This window comes from Dreissena polymorpha, chromosome 4, assembly GCF_020536995.1.
Source record: "Dreissena polymorpha isolate Duluth1 chromosome 4, UMN_Dpol_1.0, whole genome shotgun sequence".
In the NCBI taxonomy this organism is placed as follows: Eukaryota; Metazoa; Mollusca; class Bivalvia; order Myida; family Dreissenidae; genus Dreissena; species Dreissena polymorpha.
This window is the reverse complement of record NC_068358.1, coordinates 132262457-132281456: the sequence shown is the minus strand read 5'-3', so window position 1 is coordinate 132281456 and position 19000 is coordinate 132262457. Positions and strand designations below refer to the sequence as shown.

Genomic DNA, 19000 nt, shown 5'->3' with positions numbered 1-19000 from the left:
ATCCAATTTCCAGTTAATAGATGCCGCTAAAAAGTTAAAAATTAAACACTTTAGGGGTGTCTATGTTCGCGATGAACTTCCGAAAAGCCCTAAAAAGGAAGAGTGTGGAATTCTAAATCTATGCGACTCGCGAGGAAATGGTACACACTGGACTGCATGGATCAAAAACGGTCATGAAAAACTGTACTTTGACAGTTATGGGTTAGCACCGCCTGTTGAACTCGTCAGCTATATAAGGAATCCTGTGTATTATAATAGCGAAAGAGTACAAACGGATGGTGAGGTATTTTGTGGTCACCTATGTCTTTACATTCTTAAACAATGTGAGAGCGTAAGCTTACAACATGTGATAAACTCATTGTATTAAAAAAAAATGTGTATATAAAAATGTCTGTAAACATATTTGGTAAAACAAACGTCGGATCGTCGCAAAGAGTGATTTCAGGAGGGGTTACATTATCACAGGCCATTAATACGTTCTTAAGGCGAGATGGTAAAAATGCCGCTGACGCAAATATTAATATGAGTTCAAACAAAATAATCAATGTATTGGATCCTTCAGACGATCAAGACGCTGCAACTAAACATTATGTTGATACTCGCGCTGTTTCAAAGACTGGAGATACTATGAGTGGTGAACTAAAAATGAGTTCAAACAAAATAAGAAGTGTTGGCAATCCTATAAATGCTCAGGATGCTGCAACTAAAAGTTATGTTGATAAGCATCTTCCATTAGCAGGTGGTGCTTTAACAGGTGTACTAAATATAAACTCTAACAAAATAATCAATGTATTGGATCCTTCAGACGATCAAGACGCTGCAACTAAACATTATGTTGATAAGCATATTAGTAAAGCTAAAGAAAACATAAGTGTGCCATGTTTGAGTGGATATATTCCTATTTTGGAAGGAAATGTTAGTGTAACTGGGTTTATTGTTACTTCAAGCGCAGTAATTGGTCAATCTTTTAAACCATATCATGCTTTTTCTCAACTTAGTGATTATGCTTGGGTTATTACTGGTTCAGGATCGATTACAATTGAGTGTCCTGAACCAGTAAGAATTTGGAGAATTGCGCTATTTGCTGTAAAAGATAAAACTATTACAAAATGGATTTTTGAAGGTAGCAAAAATGCTAGAGAATGGTGTATTCTTCTTCAATCTAAGGATAAGCTGTATGGTACTAGTTCTGCTGTTACGTTTTTTTCTATACCACCTTTTCCACCTTCTACAACTATTGATGATTATAAATTTTATAGACTTACTATAAGCTCAGGTGCACCTGATGAGGAAATTGGTATTCAATATATGCAAATGTATGCTTTATCAAACTAATTTAACTTAAGAATCCTTAATATAAAAAAATGAGATTTTATCCGTTTTTTCTAGAATGTAGTAAGCGTGAAACTGATAAGGAAAATAAGAGGTATTTGGAGCTTCTAGGGTTCGGAAAATGTGGTATGATTATTGACAAAGACGATGGAACGTCTACCTTATTAAAATTCAATAAAACGTTTAAAATACCAAAAACATACAGCGTCCAACTGCATGATGAACTTAATCAAATGCTCTGGACTAAAAACGATGAGTTTGAAAAGATGGAAGCAACCATTAAAGAGTCAATGAAACAGTGGGTGAACGTTAAAAAACGGGATCAACTTAGGTTGATTGACAAATACGTGTTAAACTTAGAGTGTGATATGAAGGAGAAAAAATATCGCAAAGGTGCTATTACCACGGCATTCTTACTCGGAATGATCAAACCAAACGACATTGTTTACCAAGACTTTGAAATTAAACATATAAACGAAATATTTTTCAAAGGCCTTCACGAATAATGGAAGTGGTCAAAAGTCCTCGAGCCGCCGCGTTTGCGAATGGGATGCCGCCCTGAAATATGAAAAAGATATTATACATTTATATATATATAGAATTTCCTGAGGGATATATAATATCTTGAAAAGGATATTATACATTTATATATAGAATTGCCTGGGACACGGATGGGAAACGGATGGGAAACGGATGGGAAACGGATGGGAAACGGTTCTGTCCCAGAAGCCTAATTTCCCTACTACTACCGTATGTTGCTCTTTTGTTTTATGTTTTCACCAACATATTTAAAATTAAGGTTTATAACCAATTATAACATGATTTTCAGAATTTGAAAACGGAATGACATTTGCCGTGTATTACATTGACATTTATTTTCAGAATTTTAAAGCTTTGACATCGATGAGCGGTTGTTTTCAGTTTAAAATAAAGTTTAAAATAAATAAAATTCCAATAAACATATTATAATATTTTTCATGTCAAGCCTTGAACATGGTGATGTAAAGAAAAACTGTTGTTTTAGAACTGTGTGAAAGTCGTGTTATTCCGCCTTATTTTGCGAATGACCGTAACTGTAACCGTTTGCGAGTACGTTAACTACGAAATTCGGTGAAAATTTAGACAAGATAGCGGTCCATGGAGCAGATATAGAACTTCACTGGATCAACAGACGATTTATTCCATAAATCTTAACAATCTTGCGGAGGAATCCCAAGATAGCCGATGTATCCCGGTTGAGATAGAACGATGGCATTTAACACAAGAGCTTCCGTGTTAGAGTCCCACGGAAGTCAAATATTTTTATAAAACGCTTCTTTTCCTTGCTATCATAATTATTTGAAACTGTTTCATATAACACAGTGTTGTTAATAAAAACATTAAATTTCATTTTGTTTAAGCACGAAGAGTGTGTCGCAAAAGTATGAACAAGTATTTTCATTTCCACAGCTAAAATTTCCCCTGTCTTTAATGTTATATAAATCATTTTGAATTCCAAGGTCTAGGTGAGTAGCTTCCTCCTGATCTGTGTCGATACCATGTTCATTATGAGTGTATTATAAACTAGTCATCATATTCATATATTCAACCATGTGGTTGCACAGTAACTGTTGCTCTCTTTTCGCTCTTCATACAAACTTGGTAATGCTGATAATAATTGCTTATGCGATCCATGTAAACGTGCCCGATTGCTTTCGTTTATAATTAGGTATTAGATGTTATTCAAAGTTGTCAGCATTTTCAGATGGTTGTTTATCAAATATGATAATTTTAACTATGCAATATTTTACATTCTCAACCGAAGCATGCGAATGGTATATTCGTGTTATATTCATTTGTGGCAGACGTGATTGCCATTGCGAGTGAAGCTGGAAATTTCACATTTGTGCGGTGGAACTAAAATATTTTTTGAATTTGAAATCAATGACACATCATAGACAGTTTATGTGTGTTGAAAGTGTGTTCTTAACTTTTGTTGTTTTTAAATCTTTAATGACTTATGATTACAGATTGCTTTTTGAGGTGTTTCCGAGGAATGATGACACAACTTTTGTTCTTACCGATATAAATATATTTCAGCATGTTTTAGCATTTATGTATAAATATATGCAAACAAGTTTTTATTTTATTAAATTCTTCAATTACTTATGATTAGAGGTTGTTTTTTCGGTATATCCGAAAAGTGATGACAAAACTTGTGTTCTTACATGTATTAATATATTTCACTTGGTACGCCTTATTAACCATCATAAATGCATGTATTTGCATAAAGTTTATGTATAAATATATGCGACAAAATTCTTATTTTATCGATAGGTATGCCCATTAAAGTGATTTGAAAATAATTAGTTCAGAAAAAAATGGGCATTAAATGAAGACCCATAACTTATTTAGTGAGAAGAAGTTCTGTTTTATTTCTAGGCGCTCTCCATACGCGCATCGGATAATCCGAAATGGCGTCTTAACAAACAAAAAGATATAAGCAAATCAGATAGGATATGATCAAAGTATGCGAACTACTTTACAATAAGTACTACTTTAACGAAAAAGTGCCTTAAACCTGAAAGAAGGGAGTACCACAGTAGGAAACAGCATAAAGTCTTATAAAACTAGACTAGAATTGAATATTCGAGAATACTCATACAGTCATAAAGTGAAGGACATATGGACGTCATAACCTGACAGTGCACTACGTGCAAAACTATTAAAACGTTCAAAAAAGATAATACAAGTCAAGTCAAGTCCATTTTATTTTGTAAACAAAGGCCTTCGGTCCAAAATGCATAGTGATACAACGTAACTAATTATAAGATCATATCAAAGTTGTGTCAAGAATAAATTTATAAAAATACATACGGGTTGTGTTAATATTCCAATGTACATAATAATAAGGTTATTGATATTTTTAGATCATAACAATATTGTGATTAAGTTATAAAACTCTAGCGATGAATCGCCTGAAGAATACCAGCTTTAAAAAAAAATAATCGTATTTAATTGTATTTGGAGCAATCGAAGAAAGCATAGTATTCGCAACCCAAAAATCTTACTTTCTTGTAGAACAATTATTGCAATCTCTGTTCTCTTTTTGTACATTATTGCGTCTACCCAGCAAACTTTTACTATAACACTTAATTAAATTTTACTGATACTAGCCCGAATTGAAATCGCTTAAATAACAACTATGTTGTATATCAATTAATTGGAATCTACATTTAAAAAATATTGTGAATTCAATTCGTACCAAGCATATTCTTATAGAGAAAAGATAAATAAAAAAAGGATTGTACTGAGTGACAAATAAATACATTAAACTCATTATAAAAATCCCATTACAAATTAAAACATTTGTTTTACATTACTTTATCAAATAAAACCAAAAGTCTTGCATCTGTGCGGAATCGACTGAAACAAGTTTATAACTACATTAAGCCGTTGCCCTTTTATTGACGGTTTATTTTCAAGCCCACACAAGAGAAGACAAAAAAATACATAAATGCTTTTTTTTATGAGTACAATTTAAAATAAAGCTTCCACTTAAATGAATATTTTAAAGACACATGTTCAATGATGAGTCGCTTTATTTAGATATGTATTGCTAATAACACACAGGTTTCTAAAAACAAATCACTAAGTTAAATTACATCGGAGTAGACATAATTTCAACGTATAAATCAAGACACAGCTTGAAAAGGTTAAAGAGAATTCCAAATTAACTCACAATTGTGAGCTGCTATCTAAATAATTTTAATGTTATGACTGTCATTCTTTGTAAAAATGAGACAAAAAGAGGCATACATCTCACGAAATAGGTATTAAGTTTTGCAAATTTGAAATACGCCTTAAAAACAATACTGGGTACTCTTTATTATACGCAAAATACAAAAAAAATCACAAACAAAATCCACTTCTTGGTGTTCAAACAAATCTTAAAATCGTACAGCGTCAAACAGTATGAATGTCTTTTAATGCAGTTATGGTGAAATCGATAATAAGTAGGTAAGCACCAAAGCTTTGGACTTTTTCTTGATTGAGGAGCACTGAATACACAGTAATGTTATCTCAATAGTTTTAAATAATTTGGTCGTGATTTAGCCCGAATAAAACAAATGAAGACTAGAAAATACTTAGAAAATTGTCGTATGGTAAATATAAATTAATATCGTATGTTACCCAATATAATGGTCAATAATAAATAAAAACCTGTTTAGTGTTCTGTATTTACTAGGAAAATGACACGAAAATATACTGAGACACATTTTAACAATTTGGGACATGCCGCACCCCCGCCAATCTTTAGCTGAACCCATATCTTCTTTTATCATAAATCAATACGCGTACGCAGTACCATGTTCAAGTATCACAACCCTGACCTTGTTATTAAAAAAGATCAAAGCTATCTATAACCCACAAATCCCGCAGTGTGTTTGTCATCTGTTTAAATATTTTATTGGTGTCATGAATATTGTTTAAATATCGTTACTATGAGTGTTAAAGCTCAAGTTCAACAACTAGTCAAAAGTTTTTTAACAAAATATTTAAACTAAGCAAACGTACTACTGATCGTATGTTAAACACAGCGCCTTTGCTAAACGGCAATCGTTATCAATAACACACCATACCATAATTTGGTTTGATTATTTTAGACTTATATCAATAAACTTACAAACATAAAATTTTCTTAACTTACAATATTCACACTTCGAAAACTCAAAGACTGTACATACTCTGGCACAAAAGCAATATATAACCAAGACATAATACTAAAATGACCTGCAAAATTAAACATAAAATTCGAATTTTTACAATATTTCAACTACGAAAACTCAAATAATGCACATACTCTCGTTCAAAAGCAAATATAAGTAAGACATAATAATAAAATGGCCGGCAAAATAAAACATGAAACTACAGAGTGTTATGCTCTTATGGTTATATAATGGAATTACATGAATGTGTAATACAGAGCGGGGTAGTACATCACTAAGATACAATACTGGAATGTTTATTTTTGAAAAAAGTATCTCCAAATTCAGACCAAAATATTACGCAGTCCGCTAATGTAACAGCAAAAACGTTCGTGACTTTATTTCAAACAGGGGTAATGCCTGACCAGACTGTACAAATGCGCTGTCTGGTCTGGAACTAGGCTGGCATATGGCATATCACACATTTTTGCATGAGGCGGCTTAAATGTTAATCGATGACAACCTACTTAGAGTTATTCTAGGTTGAAATAATACGGGGCTTAATGCATGTGATAAAGTGTCGCCCCATGTTAGCCTGTGAAGTCCGCATAGGCTAATCAGGGACGACAATCGCTTCTAAGGTATTGACGTTTAAAGGAAGTCTCTCCTTAGCAAAAATCCTGTTTGGTGATAAATGTTGTCCTGCTGACTGAACAGACTAATCTGGAACAACACTTTACTCACATGTCGTCCTGCTGACTGAACAGACTTATCTGGGACAATACTTTACTCACATGTTGTCCTGATGACTGAACAGACTTATCTGGGACAACACTTTACTCACATGTCGTCCTGCTGACTGAACAGACTTATCTGGGACAACACTTTACTCACACGTCGTCCTGTTGACTGAACAAACTAATCTGGGACAACACTTTACTCACATGTCGTCCTGCTGACTGGACAGAATAATCAGGGACAACACTTTACTCACACGACGTCCTGCTGACTGAACAGACTAATCTGGGACAACGCTTTACTAAAATGTCGTCCTGCTGACTGAACAGACTTATATGGGACAACACTTTACTCTCATGTCGTCCTGCTGAATGAACAGACTAATCTGGGACAACACTTTACTCACATGTCGTCCTGCTGAATGAACAGACTAATCTGGGACAACACTTTACTCACATGTCGTCCTGCTGAATGAACAGACTAATCTGGGACAACACTTTACTCACATGTCGCCCTGCTGACTGAACAGACTAATCTGTGACAACACTTTACTCACATGTCGTCCTGCTGACTGAACAGACTATTCTGTGACAACACTTTACTCACATGTCGTCCTGCTGACTGAACAGACTATTCTGTGACAACACTTTACTCTCATGTCGTCCTGCTGACTGGACAGACTAATCTGGGACAACACTTTACTTACATGTCGTCCTGCTGACTGAACAGACTAATCTTGGACAACACTTTACTCACATGTCGTCCTGCTGACTGGACAGAATAATCAGGGACAACACTTTACTCACACGACGTCCTGCTGATTGAACAGACTAATCTGGGACAACACTTTACTAAAATGTCGTCCTGCTGACTGGACAGACTAATCTGGGACAACACTTTACTCTCATGTCGTCCTGCTGAATGAACAGACTAATCTGGGACAACACTTTACTCACATGTCGTCCTGCTGACTGAACAGACTAATCTTGGACAACACTTTACTCACATGTCGTCCTGCTGACTGAACAGACTAATCTGTGACAACACTTTACTCACATGTCGTCCTGCTGACTGAACAGACTAATCTTGGACAACACTTTACTCTCACGTCGTCCTGCTGACTGAACAGACTATTCTGGAACAACACTTTACTGACATGCAGTAGGTCCTTTGTTTCATAGCAAGACTAAATTTATTGGGAAATCTTTGTTATATATTTCAAAAGAATAGCTCTGAAAACGCAGTGTATCAAAACAATACTATAATAAAATATTTGTATATTTCCGATATGTTCAACGGATATTACACATGTATTATATTTACACAACTACCCAAATGAGGCGTTCACCAAAGATTACTTATATTTCTTATTTTGTTCTTTAAAAAAATAGAAAAAACATCTGTTTCAAAATAGTATTGTGACATGTACAGGTTGCATGTTCGGTACTGCAGAGAAGCCGTACCCAGGCATTATCCGGATAACTGGTAATATCCAGCGTGCATGACGTTCGTGTTCTGCGCAATTACACTGGATTCTGAAATACAGCAGTTATACACTTCAAGCATTTTGGCTTGGAAAATATCTACAAGGAAATGCAAGAATCTATTTTGACATCCATTGAAAACAATAAAATAAATAAAACAGAATGATTTGCTTGAATAAAAACAACATCTGCGATGTTACAACCGACATGAAAATTGCTCATTATTATTCAGTGTCCACACTTTATGTAGTTAACTCTGGTAAAACGCATGTCATCGAGAATAAGTGGTTTATAACCTGTATGATTAAAATGAGATCACTCTATTCGAATACCCAATACCGTCTTCACACTTTGACCTATGGCTCGCACACTCAGTCTCAGAATGTTAAGTATACTAGTGTTTGTCGGCTTTTTCAGAAAATTTAGAACAAGTTGTATCAGTTTGTAGTTTCCTCACTATATGTACAGACATTATTAATGGGGTAATACTAACATGGTTTATTATATACTTAAAGGTATTAGTAATTTCATACGTGAGTGTTATCATAAATGATTATTTTCGAGCAAATGTTAAAATGCCAACTTTTTTATATTATATGTTTTGTTTGTTTTTAATTGCAAGGCATTGGCGTTGCCACAGGCGAACTTTTACTTAGGCAGTCTAAAGGATGATGAGTCATGCCATCCCACTCCGTAGCCCAATTATTTTTTTACATCATCATATATTCTTCTAGTGATTTAGGTCATGTTTTAACACAAGGTAGTCCTAATATACTAGATGTGCAGATTTTTTCTAACGATAAGACTGTGCGACAATAAATAACATTTTCTGGCAGAAGTCGGCGGTATTTTATGATGTAATTAATTGTATCAGTTATTTTTTAGCCGATGCAAATGCCTCATCATGACACAGAGTTGCAACGACGCTGTAAGGGGTGATAAATCAATGGAACAGTACAACTTGTATATTGCACTGCTTGATTGCGCGACTGCGTACAGCTACATCTCACAAAGAACGCGTACGATAAAATCTATCGAGATAACAAAGTTATGCAACATTCACTACTTAAAAGTTAAACATGGAAGGGCATTTGTGAAATGTGTAATTCCTCCGTATAACTCACATGCGGACAGCTTCATCACGGTACGTCCTCTCCTACAGCATGTAAAGCAACCGCAACAGCACAAACAACACAAAACGATTAGACCGACAAGGAGAATGCAGCTAACAATCGGGACCCAGCTAAAATGTATTAAAACGTATTTTTTCTCTGTAACATGTATTTATTTGTTACTAATAAGAACTTATTTGATCTTTATATAATATGTGTGGATATATGACATGGAACATGGAATTGAGAAAAAAAAATAGGCGTGAAATATTCGGAAAATTCAATATATTTCAAATATGCCAGTAGTTTACCAACTATCCTACATGATGGAAATGAAATTACGGCCTATTGACGATAAAAACAACAATTCAATAACTAATGTCAAAACAGTCTAAATTGCTCGATCAGAGCTTTAAGTTACACAAACTGGATCAAACTCACAAAACCCGGACCGTGTGCTCTACCAAATGACCTAGCATGACCTTGAATGATGAAACTTGAGGCTCATAGAAAACGCACGATTATGAAACAAAAGGTGCGCGCTCCTTACACGTGTTCCTCTATCCAGCTCTTTACGCAGGAGTCTTGGTCCCTTTCCGTTGAGGGAACCATCATCTTCTCATCGTTGCAGCAGATCTTGTAGTTTTTCAAGTTCACCTGAAAGCAGCAGTAGTCCTCACACCGCTGTGAGGGGTGGTAGGTCTCGCTGTAATCCGTATAACTCGTGCAGCATTGGTAACCATGGCAACCGTCAACTGAAACTCAAATAAGGACACATTTTACAAGTACAAGAAAATTGTACTCGTTAAAGTGATGCTTAAATAAAATTATTATTGTGTGTAATGAAATAAAGCTTGAACCTGACCTTGAAAGTATATACAGCGGGAATGACAACGGCGAGTATTCGATACTTAACTACAGTATGTATGAGTACATGTGATAACAGGGATGACACTGAATGGAATATTAGTAGTGTCTGATCGGTGTCAAGTAGGTCATGCGAGTTGTGTATCGTGTTATTTCTTAAAATTTGACCCTGCATTTGTAGAAATATAACAAGAAATATACATTTCCAGAAAGGAAATTCATTTTTGCGTTGAATAAGACCAAGATTGTGAAAATCGCTGCACAATTGCTGAAGTAATGGCTGTTCAAAGCTATGCAACCCGTTTTCGGGTGATTTTGAGTTCGATACCTGGTTATACATATATTTCATAGTGAATTTTGTTTTCAGAAAAGTTGATTGTTCGTTATAATATGATTATTTTTCATTCAAAATGATGTTTTCACTAATTAATATCATAGGCACACGCTAACCACCTGTGCTGGCAATTACTCGATACATGATGATGTGTTTCTTATTTGCCATGTTTTTATCACTCGTTAAGATTAACTACAGAACATATTAGCATCATTCGTATTTGCGACTTTAAAATGTAAGTGTTTTTCTGGGGATGGGAACGATGTTCGAATATCTTTAAACTGGCAAATATTCAACCGAAATCCCGATTCAAGTATTGTATTTTTGTTACAAAAATAATCCTGATATTATTTATAGAAACTGAAATCAGTACACTTACAAAGTCGCATTTATATCGTGCTCAGACGACTGATGTGTATTAAAAAATGATTTGATAAAGCCGTCTTCATTGTTTTGATAATTCGTGAACATGAAAGCATCAGCGTCTTTGGTAAGTTAAAACTTTACTTAGGTGTAAGTAGGCGTCATGCTGTGGTGCACTTTGTCCAAGTCAATCACAAAATTTGATGGCAGTTATGCTGAAACGGTCAAGTTCCCCACGGGTACTACTTCCCCGTACCCCGGGTACTTTGAAGTATAATTCACCGTACACCGATTTTCAAATGATATACTTTTGGGTACCCCGGTATACTTACATGTACCCGATCTTTCAGAATAAACAAAATTCGTACCCAAAATTTTCGTAACCAATTTTTTTTCATAATTTTTCCGTACCTCAAATGTTCATACCCAAAGTTGTATTCGTATCCACATTTTTTTTCGTACCCAAAAAAACAAAAAAATGGATACGAAAATTTTGGGTACGGAAAAATTATGCCCAAAAAACTTGGGATATGAAAAAAGGGGGTACGAATATTTTGGGTACGAAAAAATTATGCCAAAAAAATAGGGGTACGAAAATGTTGGGTACGAAAAAATTATGCCAAAAAAATACTCCAGGGTCAGTGAGGGTTACTTTGTTTCTTTCTTTAATTTTATTCTTGTTTTTTTATGGATCTTTTTAGATCCCATGTTTACATTTATTAATATAAAGCATTTCATGACAAACTTCAATACATGCCAAAATCTGTTAAAAGGCCCCTCAACAATTTACGACATTTCGCATTTCACGAAGACGTGTTGAGAATGTTAACATAGTTCTTATTTCGTGGACATAGTGTTTTTTTGGAAAAATTCGCGTTATTCTACGGGTGTCATTGTATTCAATATAGATATGACACAAATAACGGTACCAATAGATATTACACGTCAATCAAATGAGCATTGATACAATAAATATTGTTTACAAAGATATTGTATACAGATGAAGGATTCTTATTAGAAATCAGATATTATGATAAAATTATTTACCATATGTATGCGTTTAAAAATTTAAATCTCAAAGTGTTTTTTTTTTAATTCGCGTTATTCTACTGTTGAAATACACTATCGACTTCATGCTGATTAACTGTAACAGGGTATTCACTCTGACACTAATCCTTTAATAATACTAAGCCAATCAAGATTGAGAGAGGTTCAGTGTGAGAGATACTTTGTGATGTATGAGTGAGTTCAATTACTGACAGTGCATGTTTTTATGTTGAGATGATTTCATGGTCATCCACACCCCCGGAAACCCTATATGCTGTGAAAAGTTGGATGTGCTAGGAAAAGTTGCCAATAGATTTCGCTGAATTTTGGTAGGGTTAGTAAATCCCATTCTATAATTGTTAAAAGGCATTTTTGAATTAAAATATATTTTGGTATATGCAAAGGAGTTATAACCATGTATGTTAGAAAAATACTGGTAATTATTATTTAGGATTTATTGAAATATGGCTATTTAAAGTCGACGATGCATGGAATCGTCCCATATTTAGCACTTTATTTACAAATTTCTTTAAAGGTATGCCAGTGAAAAAGTTTTTGCACGGACAATTATATCAACCAATGTCCCCGAGTAACATATCCGTCAGGGTTTCTTAAACAATTTCGTGTAAAAATTCGACTTTACATTAAACATGTTGATGAAAAAATGATATGACCTGGTCAGGCTGGTGCAATTCAAAAGGAGTGCTGGAGCACATTCCGGTTCCATTCATAATGCAACCTTAGGCGAGGAATGACCTCAATCACTTCGAAATACGCACAAACACACTAATGAAAAGCCCAACACAAATGCACAAACGCGATCTGCATATAAAATCAGTCTGGGTAAAATCACAATAAGCTAAATAACTGCACCAACAAGTATACAGAAAGTGACTGAACATTATAAAATGTAGATCAACGGTAACATTAAGAAACACGGTTTACTTAAAAGATCTCGACACTGTATAAACATAATTCCAACGGCTTTTCCCGTCTTTGTTAGAAGGCCCATGGTCAATCAACTTGTGAACAAATGAGTCGCAAATTAAAGAAATATATACATTGTAGAAAAATAAGTCGTGAATTTTTCAAAATTGTAAAAAATGAGTCGCGAACTTCTCAAACGACCATTTTCTCAGAAAGAAAAATGCTCTTCAGCGGTAACGTCTTCGTTTCGCATTTTAAAACTCAACTTTATGTAAGGCTTATGTTAAAATGTAAAACATGAACAAATATATCTGAAATAAATTCACTTACCCCAAATCACCAACAAACAAACGAATAACGCGCAACAAGTATGCATTGTTGTTCTATCCCAATATCATATTCGCAATAGAAGATTCGTCGAGCTGCAGTTTCGTCACGCTTAGAAGCGGATGTTTGTGCGCATGTTATTTCTAAATATAGATCGTAACGGGTTTTAGGCATTTATTGAAAACTGGTTATGAATGACAACTTTGGAGAATCAACGAACCCCAAGTATAGGCTCGGTTACGTCCCTTGCTTTTCCTTTATGCAATTATCTGTTATCTGCTCTACGCATGATGCCGAAATTTGATGTTTATTTGATGTATTTAGATGTTACTTTATGTTTATAGTTGTTGTCAAACTTTTGTAAATGTCCTGCGCGCGCGCATCTGTTAAATGATATTGAAACAGTAAATCGACTATTTAAAAGCAATTTGAGCCAAAAATATAAACTTACAATCGTCTTGACCTTTGAGACATTTGCTGTGGAATACCTTGCGTTTACATTGATAACTAATATAGTTTCAATAAAAATTATACTCAACCATAAAACTTTTCAGTTATAAGATTAATTGTTAATGCAAATGTTTTACAATAAAACACATTGAATTAATCGCTCTCCTGTCAATCCAATATTTATACAATCAACGACATAAATAAAATAAAACTGTAATGGTAAACTTGATCCAATATTGTCCGTTTGTTGCTCTTTTGGTTTATGTTTTCACAAACATTTGAAAAAAAGGTTAATTACCAATTATAACATGATTGCCAGAATTTGAAAACGGAATGATATGTGTCTTGTATAACCTTGACTGTCTTGTATAACCTTGACATTGAGTTTCAGAATTTTAAGCTTTAACATTGATGAGTGTTTGTTTGCAGCTTAACATAAATGAACTTCAATAAATATTTTATAATATGTATATATATATATATATATATATATATATATATATATATATATATATATATATATATATATATATATATATATATATATATATATCATGTTAAGCCTTGATTATGTAAGGCCAACTGTTGTAATAAAGTGTAAGAACTGTGATGAAAGTCTTTTTTTCCGCCGTATTTTGAAAATGATCGTTACTCCAAACGTTTACGAGTACGTCAACTACAAAATTCGGTCAAATTCGCAACAAGATACTAAGTCGTCCATGGTGCAGATATAGAACCTCTCTGGATCAGCAGACGATTTATTCCATAAATCGTTCATATCTTGCGGAGGAATCCCAAGATAGCCGGTGTATCACGGTTGAGAAAGAACATTGGCATTAAACACAAGAGCTTCCGGGTTCGAGTCCCACGGCAGTCAAACACTTTTATGAAACGCTTCTTTTCCTTCCTATCATAATTATTTGAAACTGTTTCAAATAACACAGTGTTGTTAATAAATAAACAGCATTTCATTTTGTTTAAGCCCGAAAAGTGTGTCGAAAAAGTATTAACAAGTGCCGATATTTTCATTTCCACAGCAAAAATTTCCCCTGTAGTTTACGTTTTAAAAATCATGTTGAATTCCAAGGTCAAGGTCAGTAACTATTTCCAGACCTGTGTCCATACCATGTTCTAATATGAGTTGATTATAAACTAGTCATCATCTTCATATATTCAACCATGTGGTTGCACAGTTGAATTCTTCTCGCTCTTAATACCAACTTGGTAATGCAGAATATTATTGTATATGCGAGCCGTGTGAACATGCCCGATTGCTTTCGCTTATAAATTAGGTATTAGATGTTATTCAAAGTTGTCAGCATTTTGAGATGTTTGTTTACAAAATATGATAATTTTAACTATGCAATATCTGGCATTCTCAACCGAAGCATGCGAATGGTATATTCGTGTCATATTCATTTGTGGCAAACGTAATTGCCATTGCGAGTGAAGCTGGAAATTAACATTTGTGTGGTGGAACTAAAATATTTTTCTAATTTGTAATCAATGGCACGTCATAGACAGTTTCTGTGTGTTGACAGTTTGTTCCTTCCTTTTGCAGTTTTTAATTCTATTAATTACTTATGACTCATATATTTAAAAGCGAGAAGAAGTTTTGTTTCATTTCTTTTCTCTCCATAAACGCATCGGAAATGCCGCCTTAACAACAGGAAAGATATCGGCGAATCAGAGGGTATATGATCGAAGTATGCAAACTACTTAACAATAAGAACAAATTTAACGAAAAAGTGCCTTTTAACCAGAATGAAGGGAATACCACAATAGGAAGCCGCATAAAGATTTATTAAATACTACTAGTATTAAATATTCGAGAATACCCATACAGTCATAAAGTGAAGGACATATGGACGACATAACCTGACAGTGTACTACGTGCAAAAATTATTAAAACGTTCGAAAAAAGATTATATAAGTCAAGTCAATTTTATTTTGTAAACAAAGGCCTCCGGTCCAAAATGCACAGTGGTACATGATATCTAACTATTAGATCATATCAGAGTTGTGTCAAGAACAAACTTATAAAAATACTGACGGGTTGTATTAATATCCCAATGTACATTATTAGGCTATTGATATTTTTAGATCTTAACATAATTGTGGTTAGAACATATATACACATAGGAAAACACATTCATAAACAAAAACATCACAAAAAACAGATGTGTTAATATACCAAAGTATTTGATTTTAGTAATTGATACTTTTCAATAGATGATACACATATATACTTAACTTTTTTTGAAATAGTTTCATCATTAGAGCTCATTAAGTTATACAAATTTAGCGTTGAATCGCATGAAGAACACCAGCTTTAAAGGTAATTTAATTGTATTTCATTGTATTTGGTACACTTGAAGAAAGCATAGTATTCGCAATCCAAATATCTAACTTCGTTTGTAGAACAATTATTGCATACTCTGTTCTCTGTTTGTACATTATTGCGTCTACCCAGCAAACTTACACTATATAACCCTTTATGAAATTTAACGGATACTTGCCGGAATCGAAATCGCTTAAATAGCAACTATGTGGTATATCATTTAATTGTAATCTACATTTGAAAAATATTGTGAATTCAATTCGTACCAATCATTTTCTTATATAGAAAGGATAAATACAAAAAAGGATTGTACTGAGTGACAAATAAATACACAAAACTCAATATAAAAATATTGAAACTTATTAAAAATTACGAAATACAACATTTGGTTTTACATTACTTAATCAAATAAAAGCAAAAGACGTGCACATGTGCGAAATCGACTGGAACAAGTTTATAACTACAGTAAGCCGTTGCCCTTTTATTGACGGTTCATTTTCAAGCCCACAAATGAGAAAACAAAAACATACATAAATGCTCTTTTTACATGAGGTCAACTTAAAATTAAGCTTCCACTTAAATGGATATTTTAAAGAAAAACGTACAATGATGCGTCGCTTTATTAAGATATTTATTGCTAATAACATTCAGGAAGAAAAAATAAATCACTAAGTTACGGTTCATGGGGGGATAAAATTCATTAAAACTTCGCTTTGGTTTTTCTTCATTAAATGTGGTACAATATGGTCAAACTATATATCATTTTAAAGCTAAAGAGGGATAGAATAACATTAACACATTTTTGACATTCAATATTTGTGTGCTTTATTCATATTTTGGTTTAAAACCAATACATTTTTACACTAATTTACAAAATCTCATTTTAAAGTTAGGAAGGATATGCACTACCTTAAGTTGAATAAATACAAAGCTATATACATATACAAAGTCAAGTTAGCAGCATTTCACAGAAAATTATTGTCATAAAACAACAAATGAGTTTTGATTCAACTGCCTTTTTTGGATAAATTTCCTAAACAAAGTTCTAAAAATAACTAAAACGTAACTACTTTTTAAAAATCCAGGTATGGTGGATAATAAGAGTCACAATTCTATTTCAAAGGCTTAACAATTTTGTTATTTACCTCTCAACCAAATTGCAAATTTTAAAACCTTCTCAAATTGAAATAGATTGCAGACGACATATAAAATTGTAAAGGAATATAAAGAAATTGGCAAACCGATTGATTTTATATTTCGATTTCTTCTACCCATTTGAAAGCGTGGCACTCGCTGTGCTCCGTAGAAAAACGTGCAAAACAAATCGGTCAAAACCACGTGCAGTGGTGAGAAAACCGGGTATGTGTATACACATAACTGAGAAAACACATACTTATTTTGACAGTTGGGTGGCAACTAGTAAAACAACTATTAACATTAATCAGCAAGAGATCGCACTAAATAACAGAATTGACCACGTAGAGAAATCATCACTTACCCTATTTCAAATGTTTTCCAGCTGAAAATTGTCCCCCACACGTCTTTTTTAGTTTATTTGTATTGTTTTTCTGGAGCCGAAGGGCATCTCACAGAATATCCATCCAACTTCCGTTGTTTTCACTTTCGTCATTAAAAACTCCGTTTAAAAGAATTATTTCTACTTTTAGATTGTTAAAGCGATGTATTATTATATATTATCAATAGAATAGTATACCGTGATGAATTGAACGGAGTTACGTATCGATCTTTCTGTCAGTCTGAAAGCGTACTATTTTATGCGCAATAATATAAGTACATGTGATTCGACAACAATTGTAAACATTGGTGAAATGCTTCTTACATAGTTATTCTTTTGAGTGTTTATGAGGTCTGATCGTGCAGTTTGCAAACATCAACGGAAAGATTACAATCCAATGCATTTGTCATTGTCAACCGTTTGGAATGTCAATTAGTCGATGAGTGAGTTTCTTTCTATTTTATTAATTTAAAAATGGCTGCCCCCATTGTGATGAAATGACATGTGTTCGAGTTTTGATATTTCTAGATATGTAAACTTTTTGTACTATCTAAGCGTAACTTGCCCTCGTCAATGTCGATATTATTCACTAGTTATATAATTTTCCGCCGAAATACGTGGACTAAACATGATTCAGATTTTTGAAAATAATGTATATTTTAGTGTTAAAATCGCTTTGTATTTTGATTGATTTTGTGGATGGTATGATACGTTGATGTACAAAATTGGTAGCAGTTTGAAGGAAAAACATCCTTTAAAGCATATATGTATACATTTTTAATGTGACACTCTTCCGTTAGTCAAAGTTGAGTTTAATGCTAGGGGTCCCACATTTTTCAAAATGAAGCCTCTACATGAACCTTAAATTACATCGGGGTAGACATAATTTCAACGTTTAAATAAAACAGCTTGAAAAGGTTTAAGAGAATTCCAAACAAAATCACAATTTTAAGCTGCTATCCAAATAATAAAAATAATATTTTGACTGTCATTCTTTGTAAAAAAATAAGAAAAAAAGAGGCATACATCTAACGAAAAAAGGGGTATTTAGTATTGCATTTTTTAAATACGCTTTTAAAAAAATACTGGGTACTCTTTATTATACGCAAAATACAAAAAAAATACACAAACAAGTCCACTTCTTGGTTTTGAAACAAGTCTTAAAATAGTACAGCGTCAAAAAGTATGAATGAACTTTAATGCGGTCAGGTTAAATCGATAATAAGTAGGTAAGCACCAAAGCTTTGGACTTTTTCTTGACTGAGGAGCACTGAATACACAGTAATGTTATCGCAATAGTTTTAAATACTTAGGTCGTGATTTTGCCAGATTAAACAAATGAAGACTGGAAAATACGTAAACAATTGTCGGATGGTAAATATTAATTAATATTGGATGATACTCGATAAAATTGTCAATAGTATTAAATAAAAAAAAACTGTTTAGTGTTCTGTATTTACAACAAAATGACACG

At 33.5% G+C, this 19000-nt stretch overlaps 1 long non-coding RNA gene across 1 annotated transcript; it reads right to left on the bottom strand.

Annotated features, from left to right (window-relative positions):
• Positions 1-4074: 4074 nt before the first annotated feature.
• On the bottom strand, positions 4075-13350 carry LOC127876575 (uncharacterized). The gene is made up of 4 exons (XR_008047931.1): positions 13223-13350; positions 9905-10109; positions 9367-9485; positions 4075-8293 (listed from the first exon to the last, which is right to left on the bottom strand). It is a non-coding gene; the product is annotated as an uncharacterized LOC127876575 (long non-coding RNA).
• Between the last annotated feature and the right edge of the window lie 5650 nt (positions 13351-19000).